Raw genomic sequence first — 19113 nt, 5'->3', positions numbered from 1 at the left:
GGTGTTAAAGTATCTGACTATGATAGTGAATTCATCTATTTGTTCTTACAATTCTATCAATTTTTACCTCATTTTGTTGCTAGGCACATACACCTTAAGGATTGTTAATCTCCTTAGAGAATTGATCCCTTTATCATTATGCAATGTCCCTCTTTGTTATTATTTCTCCTTCAATTTTGAAGGGTCATTTCTTAGAGTATAAAATTCTAGGTTATGTGTTTTTCTCTCAATACTTTAAATATTTCATTGCACTCTCTTGCTTGCATGATTTCTAATGAGGAGAGAGATGAAATTTTTATCTTTATTCTTCTTAGGAATGGTGTTTTTTTTCCCTCTGTTTTTTCCCCCCAGAACTGATTCTTTGATTTTCTGCAATCCTATCTAATAATAGACAAACATGGCAATTGACCGTACCTTCACTATGCCTCCCATTGGCTAATCAGCATACTGCAGGCAGGGTGGGACAGGGCCATCCCGCCTGTCCCGCCTCCATCTGGGCCTGCTATCTGCAACCCGGGATGGCAGGCATCCGTGTGCGACCTGACCCAGGGGCATCAGCGATCCGCCCGCCCGCCCGGGCGTCCCGTGTGCGACCCGACCCAGGGTGGTGTCCCAACCCCCGGATCGGCCCTGCCGTGTGCGCGACCCGGGGAGGCGGGGCAGGCACCGAGGGATCGGGCCTGCCATCTGCCACCCAGAGAGCGGGCCTAAGCCAGCATGTGGTTATCTCCCGAGGGGTCCCAGACTGTGAGAGGGCACAAGTGGGGCTGCGGGACACTTCCCCCACCCTCTCCCTCTCCAGTGCACAAATTTTTGTGCACCGGGCCTCTAGTTTGAATACAATATGCCTAGATGTCATTTTCTTTTATTGGGTGTTTTTGTTTATTTTTTACATTTATTCAGCCTGGTGTTCTCTGAGCTCTCTGGATCTGGTTTGGTGTCAGACATTTATTTGGAAAATTCTGTTATTTTTATTTAAAATATTTCTTTTGTTCCTTTGTTTCTTTTCCAGGTTTTCCCATTACATATATGTTATACCTTTTTCTAAAGTTTTTGGTTAATCTTATGTTTTCCCTTACATATATATATGTTTTAAAATAATTTTGAACTAAATTTTTCATTTATTTTTTAAAATAAAAGTAAAATGTTCATATGTAAAATAAATTTAAATTATACTAGAAATAATAAATAAAAAGTAAAAGATTATTTTTTCACCCCACACCAGTTCCTTTCCCCTAAAATAATTACTGTTAACTTTCATTTATATATTTTCAGGTAAAAAAAAAATATGCTTATACTCAGAATATGGGAATGTATACTTAGAATGTCTACTTATGTGAATTCTTACTTATTCACTATTTTGGGGTGACATTGGTTAATAAAATTATACAGGTTTCAAGGGTACATTTTATAACACATCATCTGCATACTGCATCTTGTGCTCACCACTCAAAGTCAAGTCTCTTTCCAGCACTATTTGTCAGCCCTTTGTCACGATTTGGAAGCAACTCAAGAGCTCATCAATAGATGAGTAGGTAAAAAAGCTGTGACACATTTACACAATGGAATACTACAAGGCCATAAAAAAGACAAAAATCTTACCTTTTGCAACAGCATGGATGGATCTAGAGAATGTTATGCTAAGTGAAATAAGCCAGCCAGAGAAAGACAAATACCATACAATTTCACTTACATGTGGAATTGAATCAACAAAATAAATGAACAAAATAGAAACAGACTTATAGATGCAACAGGCCTTCCTTTCCCCTGGCTGTTGGCACCGGTTTTCCTCTGGCACCTGGCACCCAAGCCTTCGCTCTGGCCGGGTTCCGGCCGGAGCTGGCCCAGGGACCAGTGGCGCTGCTCTGGCCCCTGAGCTGTCAGGCTTCGCTTCACCACTTGGAGCCTATGTATGCAAATTAACCTCCATATTTGTTAGGTTAATTTGTATACTTTCCTGATTGGCTGGTTAGTGTAGCAAAGGTATGGTCAATTTACATGTTTGTCTATTATTAGGTAAGATAGAATAGACTGACAGTTGTCAGAGGGGAGGGGGTTGGGGGTTAAATTAAAAAGGTGAAGGGATTAAGAAGAAGGAAAAAACCACAGAGATATGAACAACAGTATGTTATACCATTTGTATTTGTCCCACATTTCTTGCATATTCTACTCTGCTTTTCTTTTTCTTTCTCATTCTTTTTTTCTCTTTTTCAGTTTTTTCAGGTTTCTATTAAGATATCTTGAAGCTCAGAAATTCCTTCTTTAGTTGCATCCAGTCTACTAATAAGTCCATCAAAGGCATTTTCCCTTTATGTTAATGCTTTTTAAAAAAATCTCTAGCACTTATTTTTGTGGGGTTTTGTTGTTGTTGTTGTTGTTTTGTGTGTTTTTTTTAGAATTCCTATCTCTTTGCTTACATTGCCCATCTGTTCTTGCATTCATTCAACTTTATTTGCTATATCCCCTGGCATCTTAATCACAGTTGTTTTAAATTCCCAGTGTAGTAATTCCCACATCCCTGCCATTCTCTCAGTCTGGTTCTGATGCTTGCTTTGTCTCTTCAAACTGTGTGTGTTTTTTTGTTTTGCCTTTTAGAATGCTTTGTAATTGTACTGGATAAAAGAAACTGCTGTAAATTGGCCTTTAGTAATGTAGTGGTATTGCATGGTGGTGGACGAAAAGCAGTCTATAGTCCTATGATTAGGCACAGTTCTGTGCCTCTGGACTGTGAACTTCACAAGTGCTTCTCAGGCCTCCCTCACTCTCCTTTAGGTGGGATGGGATGTCTGCAGTGGACTAGGATTGTGCATTTTTCTTCCCCTGGTTTTGTTAGGTTCTGGTAAATTCCCAACAGGTTAGGCTCTGGTTAAATGGCTTCTGCTGAGGACAGACCTTGCTAAGAAGAACAAAGTGCTCGGTCATGTTTCAGAATGGTTTCTTCTCCCCTCCCCTTGCTGGAAGCGTGAGGGGATTTTTCTGATATTCTCTATGAAAACCTGGCCAGGCTCCAAGAGGTAAAACTCATCAAAGTAGGGAGCACTCCTATGACTGGCTCCCACTGGAGTTTTTTATCTCTAAGATGTATCCACATTAGTCTGCAGTACTTGGTCAACCATAGTTGAGGTTTTCTTAACCTGGCTGTGGTTCCTGCAGAGGTTTCTGCCTGGTAGGTTGTAATTCTCTGTATTTGCCTTTATGTCTCTCCAATCTGGGGGCAACAGTTTCCCCTATGACCTTCTCTTAGGAATCTAAAAAGAGTTGCAGATTGTTCAGTTTGTTCATCTTTTTACTTGTTAGGGATGCAATGGTGACTTCCAAGTTCTTACATGTGAACCAGAAGTTTGGAGTTGAATCTTCATATTTCACTCTAAAATTTCCTAAGCCTATGACTCCCTTTCGTTTATATTGCCACTGCTTTTGTTCATTTATTTCTTCTCTGATTTATTGTAATAGTAGACTAACTGGTGCCATGTTTTTCTCATGGTTCTTCAACATATTTAAAATATGTTAGTATAGATTCTTTATAGGAATTTTAACACTCAGTGATTTCCCTAGATCGCATATGGACACACTTGTGATTTGCAATGATTTTGAGAACAGAAGATTTTTAGACTGTTCAAAGGGTCATCAATCCCTCCATAAGGGTAAAAGTTTGTATTTATCCAGAAATATAAACTTTTAAGTAACTTTAGAGGAATTTTCAAAGGAATGTTGTATCACCATAAACTGAAGTTATTTTAACTTGTTAATATTCTTCCTTCTTTGTATAGAATAAGCTGAAGATTTAATTAAACCAGATCTTGCTAGGAATTAGGGTAGAAGACGATGAGGACCTAGTAGCATCAGAAGGGTGTGGAAAGGGTGAAATTGGGCAGAATAAGTAAACTGAAGGCATGGAGAACAGTAATTTTCTGTTTACAGAGGAGTAGTCTTACTATAGCTTATTTGCTTCTGAACATAAATCACCTTATTAATCTTTGTACTCTTCTCATTGTCTTCCTTCATATAGCAGACTCTGAGTGTTCTTTGAGAACACTACACACATGGTTTTGCCTACGGTACCAATTATTACAAGAAAATCACAGGTGAGAAATAAATTAACTGCACATGTTCAACATATATTACTTCTGGGAAAGAACACACACACACCCACACACACACACACACACACACACACACACACACTCATCAAGCCCTCACTTTCTCATTCACTCAGACGGACAGATAGAAAGCTTGCTTGACTTGTTGCTCACTTCAACAAGCAGCCGGTTGCCTCACTACAGTGCACAAGAATCTTCATGATCCAGCTCTTTACTAACTCCCTATTCACTGTTCTTGTCTCCACACCACACCACACCCACACTCTAGTCAGACAAAGCATCTTAGTCCCACATACATATTATTTCTCTGGATTCCAGAGATTTTGCACAAGCTGTTCTTATGTTAATTACTATTAAATTTTCATATGAAAGTGAGGACTTTGTATTTTGAATTATTTGACTGATTTCCCTCAAACTGATTAGTTTTTTAAAAAAATTTCCAATAATATTCCAGAATAAAATCGTGTAGATTCATGTAAAGAAATTTGAAAACTCAGCGATTTCCCTAGATCGCATATGGGTACACTTTATACTTGTGATTTGCAGTGATTTTGAGGACATGAAAGGGTATTTTCTTTTTAGATGTATGAATTAGCAAAGTGAAAAACTTTCTTGCAGAAAACTTTAATGACAGTTTGTGTATTGTCTGCACATTACTATATTCTTTCAGGTTTTATTTTTTTGGATTCATTCTACTCAAATCCCAAGACCTTATTATTATGTTTTCTTGGACATGCTTGGTTATTGGCAGTAATTTCTCTTCTCTGGAGGATTGTTTTCTTAACTGATTGCTAGCATTTCTGGTATATATCCCTCACATTGTACGTTATGCTAGTTATAGTAATATAAGTAGTTTTGCAAGTTGGGCAAATAAATCTGAGGTTGTTCATTTATATCTTTTAAAATACTATGTGAGATCAACTTTCTTGCATTTTACTCTTAGAGACAATTAGGATCAGAGGAGGATACTGAGGTGTCATTGGACTGATAAGAATCTCTAAAAGAATTTTTTCCCTTGACTGAATAGGCAATTTGCCTATAGCCTGATTTCTTAAAGGCTTTTTACCTACTGACTCATTCATCTTGACAACCAGCCAAAAGGAATTTGAAAGGCATATTCAGTTTTTTCTACACTCCTGGAAAAGCATTTTCCACACAATGTTATTATATATATATATATATTATTGATTAATGTATTACATATGTGTCCTTATCCCCCATTGCCCCTCTACCCCCCAATCATGCCCTCACCCTCACCCCCTGTTGTCTGCGTCCATTTGTTATGCTCATATGCATACATACAAGTCCTTTGGTTGATCTCTCCCCCTTACCCCCGCCCTCCCCTACCTTCTCTCTGAGGTTTGAGCACCTGATCAGAAGGAACTCCTTATATTTGCAATAGCACAATGTTATCTTGATTTCTTTTAGTTTAATGTCCCATCTAGAAAAAAATTAGGGAATAAAAATTGGGAAGGATGGGGTGGGGTTTTGCGTTTTTGTGGTCCTGAGGCTCTAATCCTTATTAGAACCTCCTTGTCCTAGCTGGTTTGGCTCAGTGCATAGAGCATCAGCCCACAGACTGAAGGGTCTCAGGTTGGATTCCAGTCAAGGGCACATTTGTTGGTTGCAGGTTCCCTAGCCCTAGTCTGGGTGTGTGCAGGAGACTACCAATCGCTATGTCTCTCTCACATCAAAGTTTCTATCTCTCCCTCTGCCTTCCACTCTCTCTAAACATCAAAATCAATGGAAAAATATTCTTGGGTGAGGATTACAACAACAAAAAAGAACCTCCCTTCCCCCACATTCTCCTCCCTCCCACCAGACCCTAATAGCTTTATACTGCTTCCTACTCAATTTCCTGTGGAACAAACTGTGAAAGTAAGGAACTTAACTGAAAGGTCCTTCTGAACAGAGAACATGTTTATTTCTATTTTTAATTTTTGTCTCCTCTACTGTTTCTGAGGCATAGAAAGCACTTAAAACATATTTACTGGTGGGCACTAGGACTGCTTCCAATCTTGGTTATCTATACTACTAAAATAGTAATATACTAATTAGACCAGACGTCTTCCTGACATCCTTCCAGACGTCCTCCGGACAAAGCCAAGGCAGAGGTGGTTAGGGGCGATCAGACCAGCAGGGAAGAGCAGTTAGGGGCAATGAGGCTGGCAGGGCAGAGCAGTTAGGAGCGATCAGGCAGGGAGGCAGGTGAGTGGTTAGGAGCCAGTGGTCCCATATTGGAGAGGGTGCAGACCAGGCTGAGGGAACCCCCCACCCCAAGTGCACAAATTTCCTTTCAGGCACCTGGCCCTCTAGTTGTAAATAAGATAGTGATAATATATATATATATATATATATATATATATATATATATATATATGTTTTCAAATTAGTGTTTTGGGTTTCTTTGGATATATTCCCAGAAGTGGAACTTCTGGGTCATAAGGCAATTCCATTTTTAATTTTTTGAGGAAATGCCATACTACTTTCCACAGTATGTGCAACAGTGCAGTAGAGTTCACTTTTCTCCACATCCTTGCCAACACTTGTTTGTTGATTTATTGATGGTAGCCTTTCTGACAGGTGTGAAGTGATAGCCTCACATTTCTCTGATGATTAGTGGCGTTGAGCATCTTTTCATATGTGTATAAGCCATGTTTTTGTTCTCTTTAGAGGAGTGTTTATTCATGTCCTTTGCCTATTTCTTAAATGGATTGTTTGTTTTTTAGTGTTGAGCTTTATAAGTTCCTTATAAATTTTGGATAGTAAGCCCTTATCAGATGTATCAGTAAATATGTCGTCCCATTCAGTTGTTGTCTTTTCATTTTATTGATGGCTTCCTTTGCTGTGCAAAACCTTTTTAGTTTGATGGGGTGGGGGGTGGGGGGTGTTTATTTTTTCTTTTCTTTTGTTTCCCTTGCCCAAAGTAATAGATCAGAAAAAAATGTTGCCATGAGAAATGTTAAGATTTTACTTCCCATGTTTTCTTCCTATGGTCCTGAGACTAACATTTAAGTTAGACTCAGCTCTAAGAAAAGATGAAATATTGCCATCTGTGACAACATGGATTGACTTTGAGAATATTATGCTAAGCAAAATAAGTCAGTCAGAAAAAGCTAAAAACACTTATGTGGGATATAAAACTGAAACTCATAGACACAGACAACAGTATGGTGGTTACCAGAGGGAAGGGGGTGGGTGGTGTTAATGCAAGAAAACATTCAAACCTGTAAAGAATTTTGTGTTTATTTGAGCCAAACTGTTGAGAATTGCTGGGAAGCAGAATCTCAATGTATTAGGATAATGCTCCAGAAAATGGTGGTTTTCCACCTATTTTTATAAATTACCATCAAAAGTGGAGACCTAAGTGGGTTACATGAAATCCATTGGTGATATATTAGGGAGGTGGGAGAAACCAAAGCGGGGGGGGGGGGGGGGGTGACCTCTGGGATTGGATAAAAGTAAAGTGACAGACCCATGGTTCTTTTACATAGGTGGGTACAGGATAGTTAACAGTCAACAATTAACATGATAACAATAACAATGAAGGAATTTGTGATCCCTGTCCTGGTGCCAGGGTGCCCTGGTTGTGCCCTGGATGGGGGGTGGGGGTGGGAGAGGAAGAAAAAGGGAAGTTACAAGTTATGCTGGCATTTCACAGATCTGTTATCTTAGATGCAAAAATATAAGAGGCTCAGTAAAGATCGAAGGTGATCTTTCTTAGGGAAGATGCTGGCTTAGGACATGACTAGCCACTATAAACTGCTTTTTAACCAGAGGTTTTAATTGCCGACCATTCTTTGTGTTTAGTTTGGGCCTTTTGAGTTGCAAGGCTGCCACTCAGGCCTTCCCTGAGCTAGCCAGGTTAGCCTATGTAGCCCCTTTTCGTCCACAGTGGGTAGGATTATCCTAAGCGAAAGGATACAAGAGGCCAAAAATATGGTGACAGAGATTATTTGACTGGGTAGTGAGCACACAAAACAATATACGGATCATGTTCCACAAATGCACACTTGAACCTATATGATCCTATTAACCAATGTGACCAATAAAATTTAAAAAAAGAAAATGTCTCAAATTTAAGAGAAATGATTATATAAAACTACCTTGCCCTTATAAATAATTAAAATCAACATTATTTTGTGTGTTTTTGTTTTATTTTGTCTTTCCTTTGTATTTTGGAAACATTGGGCCCCAAATAAGCACAGTTTGCTCAGGTCATGATATGTTTCTTAGAGGTAATGTAGGCTGCTTCCTGGTGGTCCTTTATCCTTTTTTCTTTAAGGTTTTCAAGAGGAAAAATGCAGAATGTGCTATCCTTTAGGACAATACTTTGTCCTGTCTCTAACTATTCTATGACGCTATGAATAATAAGAAATTAAATAAGGGAAAATATACCTGTCAGAGGTACAAATGAAATGATAGTTAAAAGGAAGCAATAAACAAAATAGAACTCCTACTTTAAAGAAATTGAGCAAAATGCAAATTAAGTGTATTCTAATGTAAGATATTAAAAAATGATTGACATATTGAAGAAAAGCATGAAAGTTTATAATATCTGGGGAAACAGAAGCTTGAAGTCTTATGGCTAGGTGATATGTAAAGATTATATAAAAACATTTTTTGAAGTTTAGTTTAAAAAAATATTCAGGTGGAGGGAACAAAAGGAGAGATGGAGGGGGACCTGTAATACTGTCAACAATATAGTAACTTTTTATGTCATGGGTTAGAGACCTTTTTTTTTTTTTTCCAAAGTAATTCAGTTAGTGTAGGTCCAAGATAAAATTAAAATCCAGTTTTCCTACTTCAAGCCTAGTTCTTAGGTAACTTTAAAAAGCTTGTTCAGATTATTAATATAACCTGTAAGAGAAGAAAATTTTTGCTTTCTTCACTATGGTGTCTCTAGGGTTTAAAATAAAGCCTGGCATGTTAGGCTCTCAACTGGTATTTGTGGGACACATGCACATGCACATGCACATGCACTAAAACTTAGTTTTGACATGTTTGTGACAAAGTGTTTATGTTTAACAATAAGATTTAAGATGTATAAGTGATTTGGGTTATTTTATTGAGCAGAGTGATTTCTTTCCTGGTCCTTGTCCAGATGGATTCGAAGAATGAAGCCACGACGAAGGGTGGTAGGTGAAAAGTACAGAAACTTTATTGCAAGCAAATGCTACTTCTAAAACCTTAATTCTAAATTCTAAGCCTAAAACTATGCTCCCCTTGGCACAGGGGTGCAAAGGGGTCACCTAAGAAATGTGTCCTCTAAGTTCCTAATCCTAAAACTCTTCCCTCCTGGAGGAACAGAGGGGTGCCCTAAGAAGGGTGAACACTCTTTCTTTGTCTTGAGGCATTAAATAGACTGGAGACGATTCTTTTCTACTGTAGGAACTTAGCCCTGTAATCAGCTCTCACAACCCCCACATCTGCACTTTTCCTCTTTTTGGTCATCTTATCTGTTTAGGTTGGAGTCATTTTTTATTTTATCTTACAGCTTTCTCCCAGTTGTGCTGGCCTGGGATGTTTTATCTTACAGCTCTCCCAGCTGTTCAGATCAGGGCTACTTTTGATCTAACTTATGGTCACTTTAATTGCTCAGGACAGAGATACCTCTGTCCTTGGTTTATAGCTATTTTAATTGCTCAGGCCAGAAATGTTTCCATCTGCCTGGACCCCTCCCTCCTAAGGCATTTCTCTATCCTCTGTACAAGTAAGATAAGCACCCTGGCGTCTTCAAGTCCCCATCTATGCATTCCTCTCCCATGGACCTTTTTTATTTCCTAAACCTTCCTAATTAAGCTAGCTGGCTAGCACTTTCATAAACAATCTAAAATGTTTGATAATTTTCTTTGAATATTTGTGAATTTTTGGTAGGTAATTTGAATTATAGGTAAATACTGATATTTAAAGATATTTTTGGCCTATAAAAATGGCATTTTTGTGTTTCAATTGAAAAACCACTGACATATTTAATGGGGACATAATTATGTCAACATTGAATATTTTTAATAGAGAAAAGAAAAAAAGAAAAGCCACTGACATAAGTTTGATAATGCATAATTCTAAGAATATGAAAAAATAATAATGCTATATTATATTGGAAAAATATATCAGCCATGCTAATGATCTCTGATAATTAGAAAAGTTTATATTATCTGATTAGACTAGAACATTTAGTATAAGACATTCTAAAAGCTTGTTAAAATGTAAATTTCTGAGACCCTATTAATTGAGATTCTGACTAGAAAATCAAGTCTGAATTCCTTGGCCTGGCATACAAGGCCCTTTGAATCAGTTCGTCACTTCAGTGTGGTGTCTGTCACCATCTCTTCACTCCATTTTACTCCCATTACTTTCAATCACACATTACATATTCTTTATTTTAATCTTCTTTTTCTATTAACCTTTTTTATGTCAGTGTCTCTGTCTTTGCCATCTCTGGCTGAAATGCCGAATGAAGTTTGTCAAATTAATAACTTTTCTAAGCCATTTCTGCACAGAATTATTTATTAATTTATTTAAAATATATTTTTATTGATTTCGGAGAGGAAGGGAGAGAGAGATAGAAACATCAATGATGAGAGAGAACCATTGATCAGCTGCCTCTTGCACGCCCCCTACTGGGGATTGAGCCTGCAACCTGGGCATGTGCCCTTGACCGGAATCGAACCCAGGACCCCTGAGTGCACAGGCCGACGCTCTATCTACTGAGCCAAGCCGGCCAGGACAGATTTATTTTTTTATTTATTATCTCTCTCCCCCTGTAGCTAATAAAAATCCTCAGTAGCAGGACCATTCACTGGCATTTACTAAAACTCCAGTAAATTTAAAGATTTTATTGAATTGCTGGCAAGTCAGGGTTGAGTTTATGATTGAAGGCAAGGGGTTCCCTCCATAGGTAAAGACTAGCTTAGATTCTTAGTGTGATAGATAGATAGATAGATAGGTAGATAGATAGATAGATATAGATATAGATATAGATATAGATATAGATATAGATATAGATATAGATATAGAATTTGTTTTTTTAGAGAGAGAGGAAGGGAAAGGGAGAGAGAAAGAGAAACATCAATTGTCTGCTTCCTGCAGAATCTCTGGATTGAGCCTGCAACCTGGGCATGTGCCAAGACCAGGAATTGAACCAGTAAACTTTTGGTGTATGGGACAATGCCCAACCAAGCCACATGGCCAGGGCTATATTTTTAGTTTTAGTCCTAGTTCCTCTCTCTCTCTCTCTCTTTCTCTCTCTCTCGCTCTCTCTCTCTCTCTCTCCTGCCTGCCTCTTTCACTCTCTCCTCTCTCATTCTCTATCTTCTATCTCTCACTGTCATTCTTTTTCTCTCTCAAAATGACACATTATAAGTAGATATTTTTTATTAACTTCTAAATTGTTGTTTGTTATTATCTCCCCCTTACATAGTTTTATAGCTCAACTTTGTCTTAATTGGTAGTTGTGCCTTTTGTTTGTTTAATATAACTAATTTCTCATTATATTGTGAGTGTTTCTCTTGGTATTTGTGCTCAGTGTAAAAGGGAATTGATGTTTGGAAGCATCTCAGAACATTTGACCTATGATTTACAGCATTTACTTAATAACACAAAACAAAACAAAACAAAAAAAAGAACATGTTTTAGTGTCCCCTGAGATTTCCCCCATTAATGTCTAATTTTAGATTGTTTCAGTTCCTGCTATTGGCAGCCTTAGGAGCTGCCGGTTCACACAATGCTTTCAAATTTACATTGGTAGGCAATGAGAACATATGGGACAAAAGTTCTGCTTTTCATAGTCTCCATTTTAACCTTTCCCTTTAATATTTAATCAGCATGAGAGGAAATAAACACTTTTTATCTCCATTGTACAATGGAAGTGATCTCCTCCCTTTCCTCAGTGATAGTCAAGTTCCAGATGGCTGCCTTGAACTGCAAATTTTAAATTAGATTGACTCCTAAGAGAACTTGGCAGGTACATTTCTTTTCTTTTTCTTTTTAAGTTTGTTTTTTATTGCCTCCTATTTTCCCCTGGACCCTGTCCCACCCCAGGCCTTTACCACACTACTGTCTGTGTCCATGCGCTATGCATATACGGATATAAGCTCTTTGGTTAATTTCTCCCTGTCCGCCCTCCCCCTCCACTCTGAGATCTGTCAATCTGTTCCATGCACCCATGCTTATGGATATATTTGTTCAGCAGTCTATTATGTTTATGAGATGCCACATGTTAGTGAGATCATATGATATTTATCTTTCTCTGACTGGCTTATTTCACTTAACACCAGTTCCATACGTTTTGTTGCGAAGAGTAAAATATCTTTCTTTTTAACAATAACATAGTATTCTATTGTGAAAATAAATGTACCACAGCTTTTTTATCTACTCATCTACTGATGGGTACTTGGATTGTTTCCAGATCTTAGCTGTTATAAATAATGCTGCTGTGAGCATGGGGGTGTGTATATTCTTTCTGACTGGTGTTTCAAAATTCTTAGGATATATTTCCAGAAGTGGGATTGCTGGGTCAAAAGGCAGTTCCATTTTTTAATTTTTTTAGGAAACTCCAAACTGTTTTTCCCAGTGGCCACACCAGTCTGCGTTCCCACCAGCAGTGCGCCAGAGCTCCCTTTTCTCCACGTCCTCATCAGCACTGCTGTTTGTTGATTTATTGATGAGAGCCATCCTGGCAGGTATGAAAGGAGGCAAGAGTATACAATGGATTAAAGACAGTCTCTTTAATAAATAGTCTTGGGAAAATTGGATAGATACATTTAAAAAAAATGAAACTAGTCCACCAATTTACACTATACACAAGAATAAATTCAAAATAGATAAAATACTTAAATGTAAGTCACTAAACCATAAAAAACTAGAAGAAAACATAGGCAGTAAGATCTCAGACTTCTCCTAGGGCAAGAGAGACAAAGGAGATGCTGGGGTCCAACCCCAGCAGGTCCAGGGGTCCCCAAAGGTGTGGACGGAGTCGGCAAAGAAGGAATGACATGGAGACAGTGTTCAGTTGATCAGCAGCCTAGCCAGGATCTCTAGCCAAGTTCTGGTCAGGATCTCCAGCGAAGTTCTGGTTAGGATCTCCAGCCAGGTTCTGTGTCCATGTTCTCTTGCTAGGTTCTCCAGCCAGGTTCTGTAGCCATGTTTCCTCGCTAGGTTCTCCAGCCAGTTTCTGTCCAGGTTCTCCAGCCAGGTTCAGTCACCAGGTTCTAGTCAGGTTCTCTTGCCATGTTCTATCCAGATTCTGTAGCCAGGTTCTCTCGCTAGGTTCTGTCTCTAGGTTCTGTGGCCAGTTTCTGTCCAGGATCTTTTGCCATGTTCTCTTGCTAGGTTCTGTCTCTAGGTTCTGTGGCCAGTTTCTATCCCGGATCTTTTGCCATGTTCTCTCCAGGTTCTGTGTCTAGGTTCTCTGTCTAGGTTCTGTGTCCTGTTGTCTTGTTACATCTGTATTTATACCAGCTGATTCCAATCCTATCAATCTCTATTCCAAAGGTTAGGGCGTTTCTTATCTCCATTCCAGGGAGTAAAGATTATGTAGCTTAAGCATCATTGTTCATAGTTAAAGTGATTAATTACCCGCCTGGCACTTAGTTAAGGGGTTTTATTCCCTCCCTAACTTCAGGGGAAAATCCCTACCTGGGGCAACAACCTTTCTCAGAGAGGTGACCTTGGTTAAAACACATAGTGCCAAGAAGGTGAGCAAACATATTAAGAACAGTATGCCATATATGCCAGGTCCCTTGAAACAGCAAGGATGGACTGGCTCCCGGCAAGGAAAAACGAAACAAATAGAACTATATCAAACTAAAAAGCTTCTGCACAGCAAAAGAAACCATCTCCGAAATGAAAAGGGAGCCTACTGTATAGAACATATTTGCCAGTGATACATTTGATAAGGAGTTAATTTCCAAAATATATAAAGAACTTATACAACTCAACAAAAATAAGACAATCAATCAATTAGAAAATGGGCAAAGGACCCGAATAAACACTTCTTCAAAGAGGACAGACAGATGGCCAATAGATATACAAAAAATACTCAACATCACTAATTATCAGAGAGAGAAAGGTATTTTTACCACATGTTTCTAACATGGAGCCAAAGGGCCAAACATTAGTCCAAAATTATTCACAGGACTTACATCCCAAATTTGTAATAAGATAGCAGTTTCAAAGAACTATCTGACAATTCCCCTGAGATATAATTAGAAGGAAAAAATAATTATGAGAAAAAGACTTAGGATTGTTAGCGCATTATGTAGCTGTCAAAAAATTAGACCTATTACTACAGAATATCATCTGAACAATTATCAAGACATAAAATTTAAAAGAGAAATAGAATTATTAAAAACACTGCTTTTTCTGACCTATATCTCCTGCTTCCTGGAGGCGATGGGGGGTGGGGGGAAGAAAAATCTATAGATCTTAAGAGTTTTTTGCCAAGACCGGTTTGGCTCAGTGGATAGAGCCTCAGCCTGCGGACTGAGGGGTCCCGGGTTCGAGTCCGCTCAAGGACATGTACCTGGGTTGCGGGCACATCCCCAGTAGGAGATGTGCAGGAGGCAGCTGGTCGATGTTTCTCTCTCATCTATGTTTCTAGCTCTCTGTCCCTCTCCCTTCCTCTCTGTAAAAAATCAATAAAATATACTTTAAAAAAAAAAGAGTTTTTTACATTTTTGTCTTTTTTTTCTAAAAAGAAAACCAAAAATCATTAAATATCACTTTCTCATAAATGATTATGTGTGAAATGGAATTGCGTGGATATTTATTCACTATAATGTTCATAATTAATGATTCTCAACTTTATTGACATCAGAATTAAAAATCAAAATTCTCATTCTTTTTTTTTAAAATATATTTTATTTATTTTTTTACAGAGAGGAAGGGAGAGAGAGAGAGAGAGTTAGAAACATCAATGAGAGAGAAACATCAATCAGCTGCCTCCTGCACATACTGGAGATGTGCCCGCAACCAAGGTACATGCCGTTGACTAGAATCGAACCTGGGACCTTTCAGTCCGCAGGCCAACGCTCTATCCACTGAGCCAAACCAGTTTTGGCAAAATTCTCATTCTTAAACCTTAGGGAGGGAAAGCATTCTAAATCTAAAATAAAGAAGTCTTATTTTTTCATGATTCCCCTGTTTTGATGAATAATTGAGTCTTTTTTTTTAAAGGAATACTTAACAGCTCTATAAACTTTTAGTTCAGTAAGAGTTGTCAGGTAGATATAATTATGGTTTTTCTTAAATTTTTGTTGCAATATTTCTTTTCTATCCAAATATATTTGTCATTGGCTACATTCTTTCTCTGAAGCTGTGCTATTTTCCTATACAATATAAAATACATGGGCAATATTTTAGTAGCAAAGATTCCCGATTATTGAGCTCTACTTGTATATGAGGGACTGTGACAAAAACTTTGCACAGGTTGTCTCTAAATTATGAGTTTTTTCATGTATCAAAGGAAGTAAAAATAGTATTCACCTCTCTGTGTTGAATGGAATAAAGAGTTGGTGAATGAAAAAGCCTTCACTACAATGCTGGCCAGGTAGTAATTTCTATGTGCATTAAATATTATTTAATATGATACATAATATATTTATATTAATATCTTACTTAATAGGATTGTCCTATGAAACTATTATTTAAGAGTTGAGAAGATTGAAAAACTTCGGAGTTTAACTAACTTGCCTAGTTTCACAAAGTAAAGAAGCCAGAATCTCCAACTCTGAAGCCCAAGGGTGTAAGCTGATTCTCTTGTTGCTCCAATATTCCCCACTCCACATACCATCTCCCAGGATATATTCAACGTCAGTATGAGGGAGGACTGGGCATCAGTTATGAACATGTGCTCAGTTATGAAGAAGTCTATCCTGCTTATTGGAAAAGCACTCACCTCAACAGTGCTCTAAAGCAGGATTTTTCATTCCATTTGTATTTACTGGGTGCTAGTACTCTTTTCAAATCCTGTATCTGTTTTATATTTGTTTGCTTTCTGGTTCTCCTGCCCATCCTCCCTCCAGTCCATCCTTCATCTCCAAGCCATCCAATCTGCCATGGTGAAAACCAGAAAGCTTTTCTTCCCCACGTTCTCGTAGTCATGACACAATGCTACGGTTAATTAGTCCCAGCATTTGAATTTGCAATTTTTAGTTGTTGTTAATCATCACCCGAGGATATTTTGCCATTGATTTTTAGAGAGAGTAGAAGGGAGGGAGAGAGAAACATCAATGACTCACACCGATTAATTACCTCCTACATGTGCCCTGACTCGGGCCAGGGCTCGAGCCTGCAACCAAAGTGTGAAGTATGTAATAGGTGCCCTTGAGTGAATTGAACCCGGACACTCTTCAGTCCTCGGGCCAATGTTCTCTCCTCTGAGCCAAACCAATCTTGCTAGGGCAAATTTGCAATTTTTAAAGGTGGTTAGAATACCTCACTTAAGAGATTACAATAGGCTCTTCTTAAGAAATTGTGTAAATTTGCATTGAAGAAATGAAACACCAATTATGTTTTTATATGTGTAAAAGGTGCTCAGGATCAAACATTATATGGTTGCTGTGAGCAGGGAATGCTTATCCCTTCTCAAAACGGCCGACAGAAAAATATTGTACTTAACTTTTTTGTGCATCTCATAATCTTTGTAAGAGTGAAACCAGATGGAAAAAAGTAAATGTTTTAGGCAAAAATGTATAAATTGGAGAAAATTTTTGGGAAAAGTACTTTGAGTACTAATTTTCATCTTTTATAGTACAGATATAGGGTCTCTAAGTTAAGAGATCCTTCTGTCCTTTAATTAACAACTGGTCAACATGTAATTACTGGGGTAAAAATCAAGAGGAAAAATCTTGCTATTTCCTGCCTTTCAATTAGGAATATAAGCAAACCTTCTGTAACTCTTCCTGTTCCCTAGCATTAGCCTTCATCCTAATGACCTAGAGATAACTTTTCCTGATAAGTTTTTTAGCAAGAATAAGTCAATGGTAATTTCTCCTGTAGAGACTGAATTGCTATGGAAATCGGGGCTGTTTATTTCTCAAGATCCTATTCTAAAATGATTACTTTGAATAGCTTCATGCTTTAAATGTGCTAAGTAATCTATCAGGACATAAAACATTTATAATTTATAAGAATACAATTAACACTACTCTGTAATATACTAAGGTTTCTGGTTTTTTTTTTGCTTTTACTAACTCTGGGCTACAAATCCTGAATGAATTGATCGCATGGCTGTCATAACATGTCTAATTTGGGAGTAATTAAAGGGCTCAAAATTGTTTGTTGCGGATGATTAAACATTTAGTGTGAAGTACGACATTTATAAAACTAAGTTAGAAAGACTTTCCATATTGTAAAACTATGTGGTAGGTTCTAATGTAATTTCTAGATACTCATTTCTCAATGACTACTCATTTATGAGACCAAATTTATTCTTATAACCTTAGTAATGTATCCCTTTTTTATGCATCTATAATTCTTCATCTGGCCAACTTCCTCATCTGTAATGACTTTTTTATTTTCTTCAATTTACTAAATCTTATGACCACTAATTCTCTCATGACTCAGAGTCCTGTGATATGCACATGTTTGTGATGTGATATGTGTGCTTATGGAGTTTGGGGATAAGTGACTTTTGATTTCCCTTATTTGAAATTCAGAAACAAGGCATTTTTTTTATTTTTTTAATTATACCTTACATTCAATATTATTTTGTATCAGTTTCAAGTTTATAGTACAGTGGTTAGATATTCGTATACAATCAGATTAAAATATTAACAGATACTTTTGGGGTGTAAAAATGATCTGATAGGGAATGATGCTATCAATAAAATGTCTTCATTTATCTATAAAATTGTCAATAATTTATTGAAATTTTTCGTTTTCTTTTTTACAGCCTTAGAGCAAGGAAGGGAGAGACAGAAAGAAACAGATGAATGTGAGAGAGAAACATCAATTGGTTGCCTTCCATATGCTCCCTGACTGGGGATCAAACCCACCAGTCAGACATGTACCCCGAGCAGGAATCAAATTGGCAACGTTTCTGTGCACTGGGTGACACACAACCATCTGAGCCATTTGGCCTGGCTGAACATTTTTTATTTTCTTCTCCAAAATTTTCATTAGTTTCTAATGTTAAGACTATTTCTTTTTAGTGTTTTATTTTTATTTATTTATGTTATATTTTTTCTTCACTAATTCTTTATAAAACCAATTTAATCTCTCATTGTTCTACAATGCCTCCCTAGGATACATATAAAAGAAGATTTTGAGTCTGAGTGAAGAGCAAAAAGATGAGGTTATTAATAATGACAAGAGGAAAACCTAGACATGAAGAATGGTAATGAGTTTGGTTTGGAAAGTTAAAGTCTGGTTGCCCTTCAGTACTCATTCACCTCTTCTTCCATAGTAAATTACCGTCCAATTTTTAACTGATATTGGGCTGTCAAGAGTAAAGTAAATATTTTCCAGCTTCTCTTACAAACAGGTGTTGATCTGAAACAAAATTCTGGCCAGTAGGAAGTAGGGCAAATGCTAAATTCAGTGTCTAGGGAATGCCATTAAGGAACAAAGTTTTGTTTTTCTTCCACACCTTCTCCTGATGGATAGAAGGCAGAGGTCATGGCTGAAGCCTCAGCAGGAATTCTGAAAGATTTATCTTTCGTACCATGAGACCGGAAGCCACAACCAAATAAGATAAAAGTCTGGATCTCTGCCACTGTGAAATGAGAGAATCAACTTTTTAAAATTATGACTAGAGTGGAATTTCTACTAAGGGAAGTATAATCTCTTCCCACCAGATTTCAATGTAGTGATTTTTCTTTTTCTTTCTCAAACTTTCTTTTTTTCTGTTGTGTAAAAGTAAACTAAATACCATCAACATACAAATGCCTATTTTTATGTATATGTTATTCTTATTCATAATCTTAGATATGTTGATTATTTTTAGTCACATGGATTATATATGAGTATATATTATATGCAATGAAAGTATTTAAAGAAAGTATTTAAG

The 19113-nt window shown here is 37.4% G+C and overlaps 1 protein-coding gene across 1 annotated transcript in view; it reads left to right on the top strand.

Moving 5' to 3' along the window:
- CD36 (CD36 molecule (CD36 blood group)) overlaps positions 1–19113 on the top strand; it is a 275923-nt gene that overhangs the window by 129471 nt on the left and 127339 nt on the right. The window lies entirely within an intron of this gene.

This window comes from Myotis nattereri (genome assembly GCF_964212035.1).
Source record: "Myotis nattereri genome assembly, chromosome: 11".
NCBI lineage: Eukaryota > Metazoa > Chordata > Mammalia > Chiroptera > Vespertilionidae > Myotis > Myotis nattereri.
Note: the sequence above shows the minus strand (reverse complement) of the source record. Positions and strands in the feature narration are given on the sequence as shown.